The 15,642-nt window shown below is 45.8% G+C and overlaps 1 protein-coding gene across 2 annotated transcripts in view; it reads right to left on the reverse strand.

Moving 5' to 3' along the window:
• ASAH2 (N-acylsphingosine amidohydrolase 2) overlaps positions 1-12,649 on the reverse strand; it is a 72,432-nt gene extending 59,783 nt beyond the window's left edge. The window contains exon 1 of one of the 2 annotated variants that reach the window (XM_077350330.1): positions 12,491-12,649. The gene's annotated coding sequence lies outside the window, so the exon portion shown is untranslated. Of the gene's footprint in view, positions 1-10,787; positions 10,908-12,490 lie in introns of those variants that run through there. The other variant, XM_077350331.1, reaches the window with a different exon arrangement.
• Between the last annotated feature and the right edge of the window lie 2,993 nt (positions 12,650-15,642).

Here is a 15,642-nt window from a genome sequence, read left to right on the forward strand (position 1 = left end):
TAGCTCCAGGATCTAAAGGTGCTTCTTCCTGCAAGCTCTGGAAACCAAGAAAAGCACTAGTGTGTAACTGGCTCCATTTCTGACCAAGGGACAAAGGCTGTCTGTCACAGGGGCTAATCCCCACTTCCTGATGACTTCAGCGCCGGCCCGGCCATGGCCTGAATCAGCCCTTGGTTGCTCCACAGGAAGGGAATGCAGATTCTTCCAGCATCTCTTTCCCTACTATGAGCACCATTAGCTCCTCTAGCAGGGAAGAGTCGAGCCTGGAAGGCCTGACTCTTCCCTGCTAGACGAGCCTGGGGTGAGCCAACCTACAGCACCCTGGAAGAGACAAAAAAACATACCCCAAGTCAGTTCTGCGGTGCTTCATGGTGGCGTGGAGCTGACTGGAGCTTTTAAAATTTTTTCACAAAGGTGAAAATAAATTTCACCTCAGCAAAATTTATTTTTTTTTAAATGCTGTCTCAACACATGGCAGGACCTCTCTGCCCGGGCTGCCTCATGTGGAGGCAGTAATCCGGGATGGATCAGGTATGGAGGGAAAATCTTACCCCATCTGGACCCAGGAAATGGCAGGGCTAACTGCCCCATTGCAATAACCTGGCAGCAGCCCGGTGTGGCTGCCACCATGCAGCATAGGTCTTGGAGGCACACAACTCTCATCACACATTTGATACAAAGTCCTATACAAGGGAAACGTAATGAGTTGATGAAGCCTGACCATAATGCTTTGCCACGCCCAGTCTTTTCTTCTTTTGGTTTCACTCTTAAATTCAGCTACAGTTTCTATAATCCTCCAGCTCTCTACTGCTCTTCCCCCAGGAATTTTTGGATTAGGGTATTCTTACGTGAGGATTTAGATCTTATTCTGGAATTTGCCCTATAAGCATTGCTTTGCCTTCCTGGTGTACCTCCCCTGCAGCCAAAACTGTGTGAAGTCCCAGAGAAACAGAGAGAGTGAGCCATTCCGCACCTGATAAATATAGTGAATGCTTATTTTATGAAGCATTCATAAATGCTTCATAAATGCTTACTTTATGAAGATGCCATATTTTAGGCGTTTTGCATGATGTCACCAGCTTCCCATGTCCATCCAGCAAACCTCAAGCAACATCCTCCATTTTAAAGCTCTAGCTGGGGAATTGAACAAAGTGGATTCCCCAACCTATGTAGTGCGAGCTACAGGAGAGAAACCAGCAAGCCACATGCTAAAGAAATGTATGGAGGCGAAGAAGCACTATCTCCGCCTCCAATGTCCCACCCTCACACCCACCTCCTTCTCCCTCCTCCCTGGGATGTTTTTTTTTTTAAAGCAAACTACCTGGAGCAATGAATAGGCATTCAATTGTGCAGGCAAAGCGAAGAAGAAGAAGAAGAAGAAGGTTCTTATATGCCTCTTTTCTCTACCCAAAGGAGTCTCAAAGTGGCTTACAGTTGCCTTCCCTTTCCTCTCCCCACAACAGACACCCTGTGGGGTGGGTGAGACTGAGGGAACCATGATATCACTGCTCGGTCAGAACAGTTTTATCAGTGCCATGGAATTAGCTGGCACTGCAGGCCCCCTAAAGCATGGAGAAAGGGATTGGATGCCTGGATTGATTGACAGATGGAAGAGAGTCACTTGTAAAGCATGTTGTTCTCTTCCAATATTTCAAGCAGGCATATGGAGTATAAGGGGCACAAAAAGGCAGCAAATGAAACTGAGAGAGCCAGAAGGGAAGGAATGGCTGGAGGCACGATTATTTTTAGCGCTACACCATTTTGCTGGCATAATGCTATTTTTTTTAATGTGCAGAACTGCCCAGAGTTCCCTTCCCTGCTGGGGGATTAAGGTGCTCAGACTATCCAGAAGTAACCAAGTTTGCATGCTGAGAGGGGACGCTGCCAGCATAACACACTGGGCTTGCAGTAGTGCAAGGGAGTTGAAGCCGGCAACGCAGGAGGTATGCTTGGCAGGGGCAATGACTGTTCTCAGCCAACTTCTGCACCCCTTTCTTTGGCTCACAGTGAGATGCCATGCCTTGGGGTGGCTCAGCAACTCCAGGAGGAGCTTCTGGACATGCTGGGTGCCTCAGTCCCCCAGGAAGGAAGGGAGCACTCTTGGTGCCCCTTCAGGACTTCACACAGGATCAGTTTCAGGGGAGGAGGAGAGGGTCATCTTGTGTCCAGCCCAGCCCAGCCCAACTCAGTCCTGCTCAACCTGGTCCCTACTCTCTCTCTCTCTCTCTCTCTCTCTCTCTCTCTCTCTCTCTCAATCACTCGCTATTCCCCAAGGGCTGCAGGAAAGTTGCAAACTTTTGAGTCTCGTTACTTGAAGAAAGAGGTGTGGCCCAGCTAAGCATAGTGTCTCCTCCTGAGGGCAAGCATCTTTCAAAACTTTAAACAGCACTCACTTTCTCTCTCCCACACACATACAAAACATAAAAAAAAAAGTTCTTGTCACTTATTTCTCTTCCCCGCCCACAGAGATCCATGTTCAGAGAAAACAAAGCAGTATCACTAAACTAATCCAGTTTCTGTATAAACAATGTTTAGATATAAACATTAAATGGATAGGTGACAGTGGAGCTTTATCACTGATGAAGGGAGGAGGAATGGTGGAAGGTGTGGATGGGAGGACGGACTTCAATGTGGGAGTTGGATTGGGCTCCAAGGGGTGCTAAGAGCATGACAAAGAGGGAGGGGGACATCTGAGGGAATCATTCTGCAGCTTTGGCTTGAAAGTGAAGCAAGAGGGAAAACTACCACAAAAGCACTCTCAGGAAACCTGGAGAAACAATAGAAGGAGGAGGAGCTGGTTTTATACCCTGCTTTAAAGGAGTCTCAAAATAGTTTACGATTGTATTCCCTTCCTCTCCCCACAAGAGACATCCTGTGGAGTAGGTGAGGCTGAAAGAGTTCTGTGAATGTGACTACCCCAAGGTCACCAGCTGGCATCATGTGGAGAAACAGGGAATCTAACCTTTTTCTCCAGACACAATGACCGATTATGCACGAGGCAGAAAGGCCGGGCTGGTGGCAGCAGGGCAGCAGGTCTAATCTTTGTGTATGCACAGCATCACCATTATCCTGGCCCCCTCCTAGCCCTGGCCCATGTTAAGGCCTCTGATGGCCCACAGTAAGGGAACACAGATTCTTTGGTATTCCCTGTCTTGCTGCAACAGCCAGCAGAGGCCTGGCTGGGACAGGCCTGTACATAAGGGAAGACCTGGGCTTTCAAGGCTTGTCTCCTCCCATGCTCCTATGGTGTCTTTGCAGGGACACAAAATGGCCCACGGTGCCGTGGAGCCGAACAAGGCATTCCTATACCCCATGGTGGTGGGATAGCGGCATGCCACTAACCCACCATCCTGCGGTGGGACCCTGGTGCCCCCCCCCGACCCTCTGCCTAATGGCAGTGGCAGACCTTTCTCACCCCAGAGTTGTTTGTGCACACACACAACTCCACAGTGGGCCATTTGTGCTGGGGCATGTTTCCCCCCTTGCATACCGAGGAACAGGCAGGGCATGCTGTCCTGCCACTAGGAATCAGCGGCGGCCGCTGCTGTGACCAATCGGTCATTGACAGGAAAGCAGACTGAGTGCTGAAAGGAGGAAGGGGGGGGGGGAAATAAAACCTGACAGATATGCACATGCATGATGGAAGCAAGGTGAAATACAAAGTGGAAAAAAATACAGAATGGTGGTGGCGGGGGTGACTGATGGACATGCACTGCAAAAGCACAGGAAAACACCAGTGCAGGAAAGTTCTTACTTATTTCTTAACACTTCTTGCACTCTACTTAAATTATCTGGTCCCTTCTTGTCAAAAATGAATACAGTGGTTCCATCATTAGGGGAGCATCAAATTAACATCATGCTTTATGCTTAGAATGTCTTACTTACTACTATCATTGGCTAGGAAGGATTTAAGAAACCAATTTATTAATTATTGTGAGATGGAGCAATATAGTATAAGTCAAAATAAATCTAAAATACTATCATTTGGAGGTCCTAGGAAGACAGGGCCTCCTTGGAGTTTGCAAGTATTGGAATTTGAACAAACCTTCTCTTACACATATCTGGGCATCCATGTTGGTGCTCTAATGACATGGAAAACTAATCTAAAACAGAGGTAGTCAACCTGTGATCCTCCAGAGGTCCATGGACTACAATTCCAATGAGCCCCTGCCAGTGTTTGCTGGCAGGGGCTCATGGGAATTGTAGTCCATGAACATCTGGAGGATCACAGGTTTACTACCCCTGATCTAAAACATATATGGCTTTCAGCTTCTGTCTAAATTTTATTTTACAAAAGGTGGACAGTCTTTGCAATCATTGCTCAAATTATACTATTCCAACATCTTGCCTTCACCCCTGTATGGGGCATTATTATGGCAGCAAGCAATAGCTAAAGATCTTGAGAGGCTGCACATCAGCTTCTTCCGAATCATCTTGGGAATTCCCAATTGTGTCTCCAACTCGGTTATTAGATTAGGAATTAGATTAGAAATAGGACTGTGCCTTATAATGAATCATACAGAAATTTGGCAGTAAGAAGTGGTTAAAAATATTTTTTTAGAGCTCCTGAGTCATCATCTAATGAGGCAAGATCAGTTTTTAACATTGAGTGCAAATGCCTTCTTTGACAAATTGTGTGAACTGAGATATGTAATTACTACTCAGATCACCTATTAAAAACTATAATAGAAGCCATTTTGGCCTGGGTAACTGTCTGATTCATACTGGCTCTCTTGTATTCCTATAACCTCCTTTACTGTTGCTCATTATCTGGCTACTATAAAAGAATCCTAAATACAGATGTTTAATTACTTTGGCAAGATGTAGTTCACTTCCAACAGCTGAATACCCAGGAAGGCTTAAAGTTATTCCCTGGAATTAAAGAAATTGCTCTTGTACATCTGGAGCACTGTCCCTTGTTTGTTGAGGCTAGGCATGATATATTGGGATATCTTGTCAACTGTGATGCTCAGTGGTCATGTCATTCTAAAACTGTTGTTCTCAGATTATGTGGGCTAGCTGGAAGGTGTTGCTAGATTTCTTGCATGTGCTTTTAAATGACCTCAGAATTCATTGTTCCATTGATTTGCTCTGTTCTTGTTTTATTCATAAGCCCACCAACCTAAAGTTGAAGGGATTGAAAATGAAATAGGTTTCTAATGTTAAGTTTTTATGCTCAGGTTGCTCGAGTGTGGAGGTGATAGCAAACTTGAATCTATTCCTAGGGACACATGCCTGGGTCTATGTAAATAGATTCTGGCCATGCAAAGTAGCAGGTAAGCAAAAATTACAGATGAAAACAGAGCAAGACTAGTCTCTTTAGAGAGGTGGTATATACATTCTTTGGAAAGGCGGTATATACATTCCTTAACTAACTAATTAAACGGACAGTTTCCTGGCATGGCACTGGTAAGATGGGTGCATAGGTATACTTAATTTGGCCTCACATGCTATGGTAGTGATGACTGGCAATTAAATCCCAGGGCATTTCCGCACATGAGCAAAAATAGTTCATGCCCGCAGAATGGCAAAGCGCAACATTATATAATGCCCCCCAGGCCCTCCTCACCTTTTTGCTGTCTCGCCTTTGTCTGCTTTCTTTTTGCATGCCTTACCCTCCTCACCTGCTGCTGGAAGAGATGGAAGCATGTTGCACTTCCGCCTGTCAATCAATTCAGGCAACCAATCCCCTTCCTTCATGTTCTGACGCCGTTTAAAGATTCCGTGATACCTGCTAATTTTTTTTCAATCATACTTCTCCGTTGCAATTCCTATGTAAGGAATCATAGATGCATAGTGCTTTTGAATGCCACCCCTTAAAGGATCACAAGTAGGCTTGTGCACAAAGGGCCCGATTCAGTCGCTTCGGCTTTGGCACCCATGGAAGTCAATGGTGCCATAGACTATAATGGGAATGTCGGCATTCCTGCCTTTCCCGGGGCCTTTCCTGGGGCCTTTCTCAGGGCCTGGGGAGTGGGGGGTTGAGGTACAGCCTCCAAATTTTCAGGGTAGCTCCAAGAGGCTCTTCCCTTACTCCCCTCCAAATTTCAAAATGATTGCTCCAATGGGTCTACGTCTAGGTGCTCCTGAAGAGAGTGCCCCCATCCCTCCGTTATATCCAATAGAGATGACAATGGAGACTGGTAAGCCATGCATGAAGATTGGCGGGGAGACTAGGGATGTGCAATTCAGCATGGTGCAGCCACCCCGGAGAGCACCAAAGCCTGAAGCAGCGCATAGGAGGCCAGCGCCACAGAGCAAAGAGAAGGGACAGCGGTGGTGGTGGTGGTGCGCCTGCACCTGCATTCAGCTGCCAGCTGGTGCACCACCACTGCCCCTCCTCTTTGCACCATTGCACTGTCCTCCTATGCACTGCCTTGGGCTTCAGTTTCCCTTGTATGCTTCCACCGATAGATTTTTTGTTGTTGTCTTGAAATCCAGTTGCCAAAAGATAACTGTGAAGGTGCTTTCCGGAAATCAACATAAACTTTACTGTATTAAGCAGTCCAATCCTAAACATGCTGACTTGGAAGTAAGATTCAGAGGGGGTTTACTTCCAGCTAAATGCTAGGGTGGGAATCTGGGGGACCCCCCCCCCCCAAGAATTACAGCTCATCTCTAGGCTACTGAGATCAGTTCCCCTGGAGAAAATGGATGCTTTGGTGGACTCTGTGGCATTATGTCCGACTGTGGTCCCTGTCCTCTCCAGGCTCCAACCCCAAATCTCCAGGAGTTTCCCATCCTAGATCTGACAGCTGTGCCCGACTCATGCATGTTCCTTCTAATATTTCCCCCCTACTGAATGGAGCATTTCATATCCTGAGCAGAATATAGCTAAGGTAATCTTAAAATAAAATGGGCAAATTGCTCCTGAGTGGGGCATCTGTGTTCATGAGCAGCCTCTCACATACACAGCTTAGAACAGGGATTCCCAAACAGGGGTCCGAAGACCCCTGGGGCTCTACAGGAGCTCCAGCAGGGGTCCGTAGCCTTTCGCCTTCTTCCTGAATAGACTTGGCCACAAGCTAGAGAACTTGCCCCCTCTGCCTGGTAGAGTTGGTGGGTAGACCATAGGTGCAAAAATCAAAGGGGGGGGATCAGTTGTGGTGTGGTATCAGGGGGTCTGGGCTGTCTTCTTAGGTCCTGCCCTTCTTCCTGGCCTACAGACCCACTGTAGTTGTAGTAAAGCGGGGACAGGGAACAAAAGGAGGGCAAAGGGTGTGGGTGGTTATGTCACTTCTGGGGGTGTGGAAGGGGTGTGTGACCAGCTCACATTGCCTACGGCGGTCCTTGAAACCTGAGAATTTATTTTAGGGGCTCCTATGTGGTCAGAAAGTTGAAAAAGGCTGGCTTAGAGAGAACACTGCCCCCTATCCCCCACAGGTGGCTGGGGGGAGGGAACACCGAAAAGCCCGAGCAGGTACAAAGGACAGAACTTTAATTCAGTTTTATTTCAGTGCAACGGAATAAAGCAGTGCCTGGAGAAGACACTGGCAAACCACCCGTATTGAGTCAGCCATGAAAACGCTAGAGGGCGTCACCCCAAGGGTCAGACATGACGCGGTGCTTGCACAGGGAGTACCTTTACGCCTTGGTCCATAATTCGGCCAGAATGTGCTACAGTAGTATGATGGAAGAAAGGGCAAGGCTTCCCCACGCACCCCACACAGATGTAATCTGTGAGGACCTGATTATATTGAAACTCAGCTAATCCCTGTGATTATAAATGGTTGCATCTTCCACCTTCTGCAGGAGTCAGTGGGTATAACTCTGCTTAGCTTTGCACCATGTGTGATTTTTCCCCTTTCCAAAAGAAAAAAGAGGGAGACTCCCACCAATTATGCTTCTGCTTATTCACCAATTACAGCCTCCATAAAGGTGGCCTGCAGGGTGAGGGTGGGTGGGAAATGTACATTATTGCGGGATCACTCTGGCTTAGGGCATGACCTGGGGGACAGCCGTACAATGAAATCAATGAGGGATAAATGTGCATCCCTTTGGTGTAATTGCCTTCACAGTTAGCAGACCTGATAACACCAGTTAATTTGGCTAACAAAGACATCTTTTGGCAATCCCCGCTACAATCTGCATTCATTATAACAGGGGAAAAGAAACCCAAATGCTGCCAACCCCAAGGGCAAGTAGCACTGTTTCAGCATTCCAGTGTTTATTTCAGGTAGATCTAGGTGCCTGTAACATGCTGGCAGACAAACCTAAATCACAAGCAGCCTTGATGCAGCTCTAACTATTGCCAGATGTCACAATGAACAGATGTCACAATGTCTGAACAACACCATTTCAGATAAACTGGCCTACTTTGGAGCTGACACTGACGTTAGTTTATGGCAGTGGGTCTCATCCTTCCTAATGCCGCGACCCTTTAATACAGTTCCTTATGTTGTGGTGACCCCCAAACATGGAATTATGCAAGTGTTCTTTCACAGAAATTAAACTGAAACTGTCCAATGGCATGAAGATCATGATTATGTATAAACTGTTTTTTCCGGGGTTTCTCAGTTCAGTTCTGCCTCTTGTCCCACCATTCCGATCTTGCTCTTTTCTGCTGCTCCAAACAGATGAACACACTATCTCAATCTACCCCACAAGGCTCTTGTGTGTCTGACGTCCACCCCTCTGGCCAAGCTACTTGCCCTTCTGTGAGCCCTGTGAACGGGTCATTTGACCCCACCCAAAGGGGTCCCAACCCCCAAGCTGAGAACCTCCGGTATATGGAATCAGCAGTGGGGACCCAAGGTTTAAATCAGGAATCTCAGTTGCAACTCAGGAGTCCCAGTTAATAGGGTAGTAACAAAAAAACACCGGCAGTCAGGAAGAAGATGTTTGAGTCCTTTTTGCATTTCTTGATGTATCTCTTCATGAAAATTATTGACATGGTATCATTACCTTAGCAACTAGGGTAGTGCCTGTTTATGAGGCCTTGTTATTGTTATCTATTATTTATCCTATGGTGAGTGTAGTGTAGCCAGGAGATCTGGGGATTGGTTGGCAAGTAGGCAAGGACATTTGGAGGTGGTTTGTCACTGCCTGTCTCTGCGTCATGACCCTTATTGTTCCTTGGTGGAACCCCACCCAAATTATTCGAGATCTCCCAGACTGATTCTGCAGGCATGATTTGCCAGTGCATTTTCACTGTGCCGGATTCTAAATGCAGATTCCGAATTTGTACCTGGCATTCTGCATCTGGTTTTCTCCCGGTCAGGAATCCAATCACTGGATATGTTTTGCATTTTCTTGGGTGAGTGGATGGTCCTGCTTCCCATCATGCCTCTCCTTTTTTTTGTCTGAGCATGTGCAATAATGCATTTGTTCCATAACACAACCAAAAATTTAAAAACGCGCCCGCCACCCCCCATCTCGATTCCTATTTCACTCAAATCACCCAAGCTGCAGGGGTGGGGGAGTTTCTTGTGGTGATCTGCCCTCAGTCACTGCATGCATTGAGACAAAGCATGTTGGCTGCCATTACACCGCTGTTTTTCTGCACAAAACTTATAAAGTAGTTCCCTGTACCTTAAATCCTAAAGTGTGTATAGATCCTCGAGGGGGGAGATGGGGGAGGCAGGGCGTATGTGTGGAGTCCCCATTTTTGTCTTTTAACTTTCTGGAGTGTCCCGATAACGCAGGTGCTATTGTTACTGCAAATTCACGTTGTAACACGATCATGTCCCCCCAACAATTTAAAACAGAGGGGGGGGGGAGGGCAGGAGGAGAGGCAGATTATTGGTTAGAGTTGACACATCATCACTTGAGGCAGGAATGGAGGAGGAAGCAGAATTGAATACTGAGCTTTCTCATTGGATAACTGTGAATTCTCTCCCAGGGGGGGGGGGATAAATTTCGTTTTCCGGGGATTCTCAATCAAGCAAGGAAAACATTTTGATCCGCTCCTTAAGAATTCTATTTTTATGTGAAAGGTATGTTATTCTGAAGGACTTTTAGGGAGGCCATTGCAGCTAGGGTCAATTCCTGCCAAGCTTCGGAGATCTGACAGGATTGCCCTTACCTGCGCTATCCAGGCCAGGGAGATGAACCCTTAGAAATGATAATCCATTCATTCCTATTTCTAAAATGTAACTATGTACAGCAGCATTCCATGAACAAAAGCTTTTACTGGGAATTTCAAAACTGACACCTCTTGATTCTTTCTTTTGCTTTAAAACTGTATTACTTTAAAACTGAATTACTTTCCTGGATTGTAAAATTACTTTCCTTTTGAAGCCCTGGGTGAGAGTTACACTGCTAACGTTCCGCCCAGTGTTCCTTCCCAGCCCCTGCCACATCAAACAAGACTTTGAAAAATAAATCATATAATCACGGCTAGTACTGCATTCTGGAAAACAAACAAACACACAAGATGTTCCTGTGGCATCAGGGTAGCGGCTATATTTTAACCACACTCCTTTTCCATGGAGCCATCAGCTCTAAAGCTTCCCATGGTTGCTGTGAAGAGCTGTATGGAAATCACGTATCCTATTTCACCCCCTTCAGAAATCCAGTGACAATTCCTGCACACCTTATTGGTTTAGAAACTAGCTGTTGCCCCACTCTGCTTTACTTTCCTATGAAAACATTGCAATTCAGACCTCTAAGCCAGAGGCAGTCAACCTGTGGTCCTCCAGATGTCCATGGACTACAATTCCCATGAGCTCCTGCCAGCATTTGCTGGCAGGGGCTCATGGGAATTGTAGTCCATGGACATCTGGAGGACCACAGGTTGACTACCCCTGCTCTAAACAATAAGAAATATTTGGATTTAAAATACTTACATGTAGGGCTGTTCTTGCAGGACAGTGCTTACAGTGAGTTACCTCTCACCTTCTCATCATAAACATGTTGCTCGCTACTTTAAGTAGCTATTAGATGGACTCTGACCCACCCTACAAACTATGGAGAACGGCCTTCTCTGTGACTCATGTACCTCCTAACACAGCACTTCCAAATGACAAAGGCCTGACTGAGGCAATTTTCCTCAAAGCCACCAGTGTGCAGATTATGGCTCATGTGAGGGAAAGCTCTTTTGTATGAACAATTCTCTCCACACAAAGAAATTCCCCTCCACCTAGGGAAAATTGTTCTATTAAGTTTTTATGACTGACATCCAGTTTTCCCCATTCCCATCCCTCTACTACTCATCGGTTCAGAGTGCAAAAAGAACAGACTCTCTTCTTTCCCATATTTGCAGAATCAAAATATAGTCTCAACTCATAGTAAAATATAAGGTCTCTGTTAGCCTCTCAGTTCAATCTATGATTAACATGTGGGTTAAAACTGCAATTAAAAAACACACATACATCTATGTTGCAATTAATTAAACCTGTCCCTTACAAGGATCCCTACACAGGTCACCTAGTGACATGAGGAGTAAACAACTTCTTTGTCACCGTTCTCCAGTTTCCCAAGTCACACGGTTTGGTACCAAGCTTATTCAGCATTCATACTAATTGATATCTAAAATATAAAAAGTGGAAACCAGGTGATAAAATGATCTCAACCAATCTGAATAAAACCCTTTGTCCTCCTACCAATCAATCATTCAATTGCTAGCACTGAGCAGATGTAGCAATTAACCACCAGTTCAGCTTTAGCCTTACCTACATAATGAGAGAAAGCCCCAGAGAGTGTAAGTCAACCTGTGGTCCTCCTGATGTCCATGGACTACAATTCCCATGGGCCCCTACCAGTGTTTTCTGGCAGGGGCCCATGGGAATTGTAGTCCATGGACATCTGGAGGACCACAGGTTGACTACCCCTAACTGGCTGAACCTCTGCCTATATATGTGAATCCGCAATTCCTATTAGAGTATAGCCAGGCAATCCTACGTTTATAGGAATGTCTGGCAGCTAGACAAGAGATCTTCAGAGGTTGTTTTCCTTGGAAGTCTCCCATCCAAACACTAAACAAGTCTAACCCTGCTTAGCAATCATGAACTAAAAAGATCAGGTATGCTTGGACTATTAAAGAGACCACTAGAGTATAATTTTGTTGTGCCTCTATAACTCTTAAAATCCAGGAACTAATGGGGAATTTATAGGTTAAAATAAATACTAAATAGGTAAAATAGCAAAAAAAAACAAACCAAAACAAAACAAAAAACCCCCCACTGTAGAGCACAGATCAAAGACAATGCTGGGAATCCCGCAGCCTTTCTCTCCCTTCCATGTCTAGATTAAAGGAAACAATTCAATAAAAGGCTAGGAAGATAAACTGCCAGCAACGAGATTGAGAAAAGAGAAAAATAGAGATGATATAAATTAAATAAATAAAAAGCGCTGTAAGCAGAGCTCAGCGACAGCTTGTTCTCGTCCAGCTGGAGCCAGAAGCCCCACCCCACCCCCCAAACGTCTCTCTACTGTTTCCCCCTGAAATCCCTACCAGCAGTTCCCACTCCCCAGGCAAGTTGACTAGTTGCCTCTAAAGCAAAGGAAAAGCTGGCGTTGAGGAGCTCACTTTACTTATTTATTTACTTACCTAATCCTTTGGTTCTTGTGGAATAGTCACTCAGGTAACTTCTCACCTGTAATAGCCCAGGAACTGAATATCACTTATTGAGAAGAAGGCAATAATCAGAGAGGGCTTCTCTTGACAAGGTTAGTCCAGAGTTCAGAGGAAACACAGGGGCCAAAAGGAGAGAGAGAAAAATCTCCTCCCCTTGTCACTGGCAAAATGAATGCTTTTGCACGCTGTAAAAATAATGATATGCACAATGCCCTGCCAAATCCAAAGTGCAAACTGTAGAAGACACTGCAGCATGGAGAGATTCCCATCCTGCCATGTCCTGCCTCTGAAGAGACCAGCCGTTACTGGCAAACGTCAGGGACTACTACCAGACCATGGCCACTCAGCCCAAAAAACCCGCAGTGTTCTTGGTGAGTTTGTCATGCAGCTTCAGTGGGACATAAAAATGATGAGGGCATGTAGCTGGAGCAGCAGTAGGATTTCCTGTCACCCCTCCCCAAAGGCAGCACTCAATTCGCCTTTAAGAAAGTACACCTGCTGCATTGGCTAGGATTGCATGCTTGAAATATTTCTTTGTTCGCTTTATTTATTGATCAGCTGTAGACCATTTCAAACAGATTAACAGGAGTATACAGAATCGATCACAGTTTGAATACAGTATAATGTTTATATGCTACATTTCTGCCCAAATAGGGCCCCCAAGGTGGGACCCTATAAATAGATAAAAACAATATGGGAATCTCGGGCAGCTGGGCAAAGTTTGAGGCCTGGGTCCTGGGGCAGTCTAGGGATGCCGGCCTCCTGCTATTACAACTGATCTCCAGCAACAGAAATCAGTGTACCTGGGGGAAATGGCCACTTTGGAAGGTGAACTCAATGGAATTATGCCTCCCCTCCCTCCCCTCCTCAAATCCCACCCTCCTCAGACTCCATCCCCAAAATCTCCAGGTATTTCCCAATCTGAGGGACCGTCTAACTCCCTATGCCCCCCTCAGGGCTCTTTGTTCTGCAATTTTGAATAGGTTGGAGATCTCTGGCCCACTGAAGTATGCCTGGCCTCAACCAGTGCCCGGGCCTTTTTAGTCCAGGCCCCCACCTAGTGGAATGAGCTCCCAGAAGAGCTAAGGACCTTATTGGATTAATCACAATTTTGCAGGGCCTTTAAGATCAGGGCAAAGAAGATCTACTGGGTCCCTACTCTGGCCACCTCACATATCCTATGGAAGGGGTAGTCAAACTACGGCCCTCCAGATGTTCATGGACTACAATTCCCATGAATGGCAGGGGCTCATGGGAATTGTAGTCCATGGAGAGGGGCTCATGGGAATTGTAGTCCATGTACATCTGGAAGGCCACAGTTTGACTACCCCTGCCCTATGGCATTGGGCCAGAAGGGGTCCATCAAGTTACTTATGGAGTTTTGCTTAGTGAGGGAAAGTTATTGGGTGTTGGGTTTCATTGTATTTTTTTATTGTTGTAAACTGCCATGAGCTGGCTGGGCCAAAAACGGTGGTCAAGAAATATAATAAACAAACCAGCCTGGAGCTGGCAACCTTATGGAGTAAAAAACTTGGTGCATGTACAAGGACAAGTATGTAACTATATCAAAGCCTTTCTGGAATGAAGCACAGTGATTTTGAGTTAGGTCCTAAGGCAGTGGTTTTCAGCCTGGGGGTCGGGACCACTTTGTGGATTGAATGACCCTTTCAGAGGGGTTGCGGAAGAGCAAGCAGCTTGGCCGAGGGGGGGGGAGCGCCATGCACACAACAGCCTTGTGGGGTAGAGTGTCCGTCTGTCTAGAGCAGCGGAAAAGAGCAAGATTGCCATGGTGGGACAAGAGACAGAACTGAACTGAGAAACCCCAGAAAAAAAATTATATACAATCATGAACAATGGATCTTCATGCCATTGGTCAGTTTCGGTTCAATTTCTGTGAAAGAACACTTGCCTAATTTGATGGTTGGGGGTCTCCACAACATGAGGAACTGCATTAAAGGGTCACGGCAGTAGGAAGGTTGAGAATCACTGTCCTAAGGGATAAAGCAGTGGTTTCCAGTGGGTAAGTCGGGGGGGGGGGGCTAGCAGTTTCTGTTAAGCCGAGGAGCAGAGCCCCGGGAAAATGGTATCTACAGTATGCTAATCTCAACAAATCTGAACAGCTAACCCTGACAACAACAGATGTGGGATAACAAAACAGAGGGCTCCCCTGCATTATCCTTCTCTTGAAAAATACCTTCCTTTTCCCTCACGGATGTGCTGCAACTGTAGCTACAATGCATAAGCTGTTTCTCATATGATCAAGCTTCCATAGTGGCAATTATTGACTCATATACCTGTGCTTCCAAAATACATATGCATGCTCTTCAATAAGCAAAACCAAAGTATAGTTCTTATTTGAAATAAACCAGTTATATGACTGTACCAACAATCTGGGATGCTGAACAGCACAATAAGAACAGGCTGTATGCGTAATGCTTAGCTAGCTGATGTACAGAATATTTAATTTTTTTCCTCCTGAGTGATGAAAAGGAGTAGTCCCACAAATGCTGAATGCTGCAAGATGCTGAAGATGCTGAATGCTGCATGTAGGTTTCTATGCACACCAGCAAAGGTGATGTACAAAGGGACGGAGCCCTGCCAATCATTTGTCATGACTCTCCAATCAGCACTTGGGGTCATTATGAAATCTGTCATAAGTCTTCTACCAATTCATTCATTCATTCATTCATTCATTCATTCATTCATTCATTCATTCATTCTACCAATTAATTAATTAATTAATTAATTAATTTTTATATACCATCCTCTCCTGAGGCTCAGAGCAGTTTACATGGAACATAAAATCAATACATGGAAGTTAGCTTTTACACAACTTAAGAATGAACTACAACAATAGTGACATTAACATTAGCAACTCTAACAGAGGGTAACAGTCTATATCATTTCGAACAGGACCAAGGTTCAGACCGGGTGTATGGATTTCTGGGAAGGAGAGTACAGGGGCCCTGTAGATGTCACTGATTTCAGTTGGCCTCAACCAAATGTCTGAAGGAAGAACTCCCTTTTGCATGCCCTGCGGAACTGTTTTAGTCCTGTTAGGGCCCTGATCTTCTCCGGGAGCTCATCCCGCCAGGTGGGGGCCAGGACGGAGAAAGCTTTGGCCC

Source organism: Paroedura picta, chromosome 8 (assembly GCF_049243985.1).
Source record: "Paroedura picta isolate Pp20150507F chromosome 8, Ppicta_v3.0, whole genome shotgun sequence".
Taxonomy (NCBI): Eukaryota; Metazoa; Chordata; class Lepidosauria; order Squamata; family Gekkonidae; genus Paroedura; species Paroedura picta.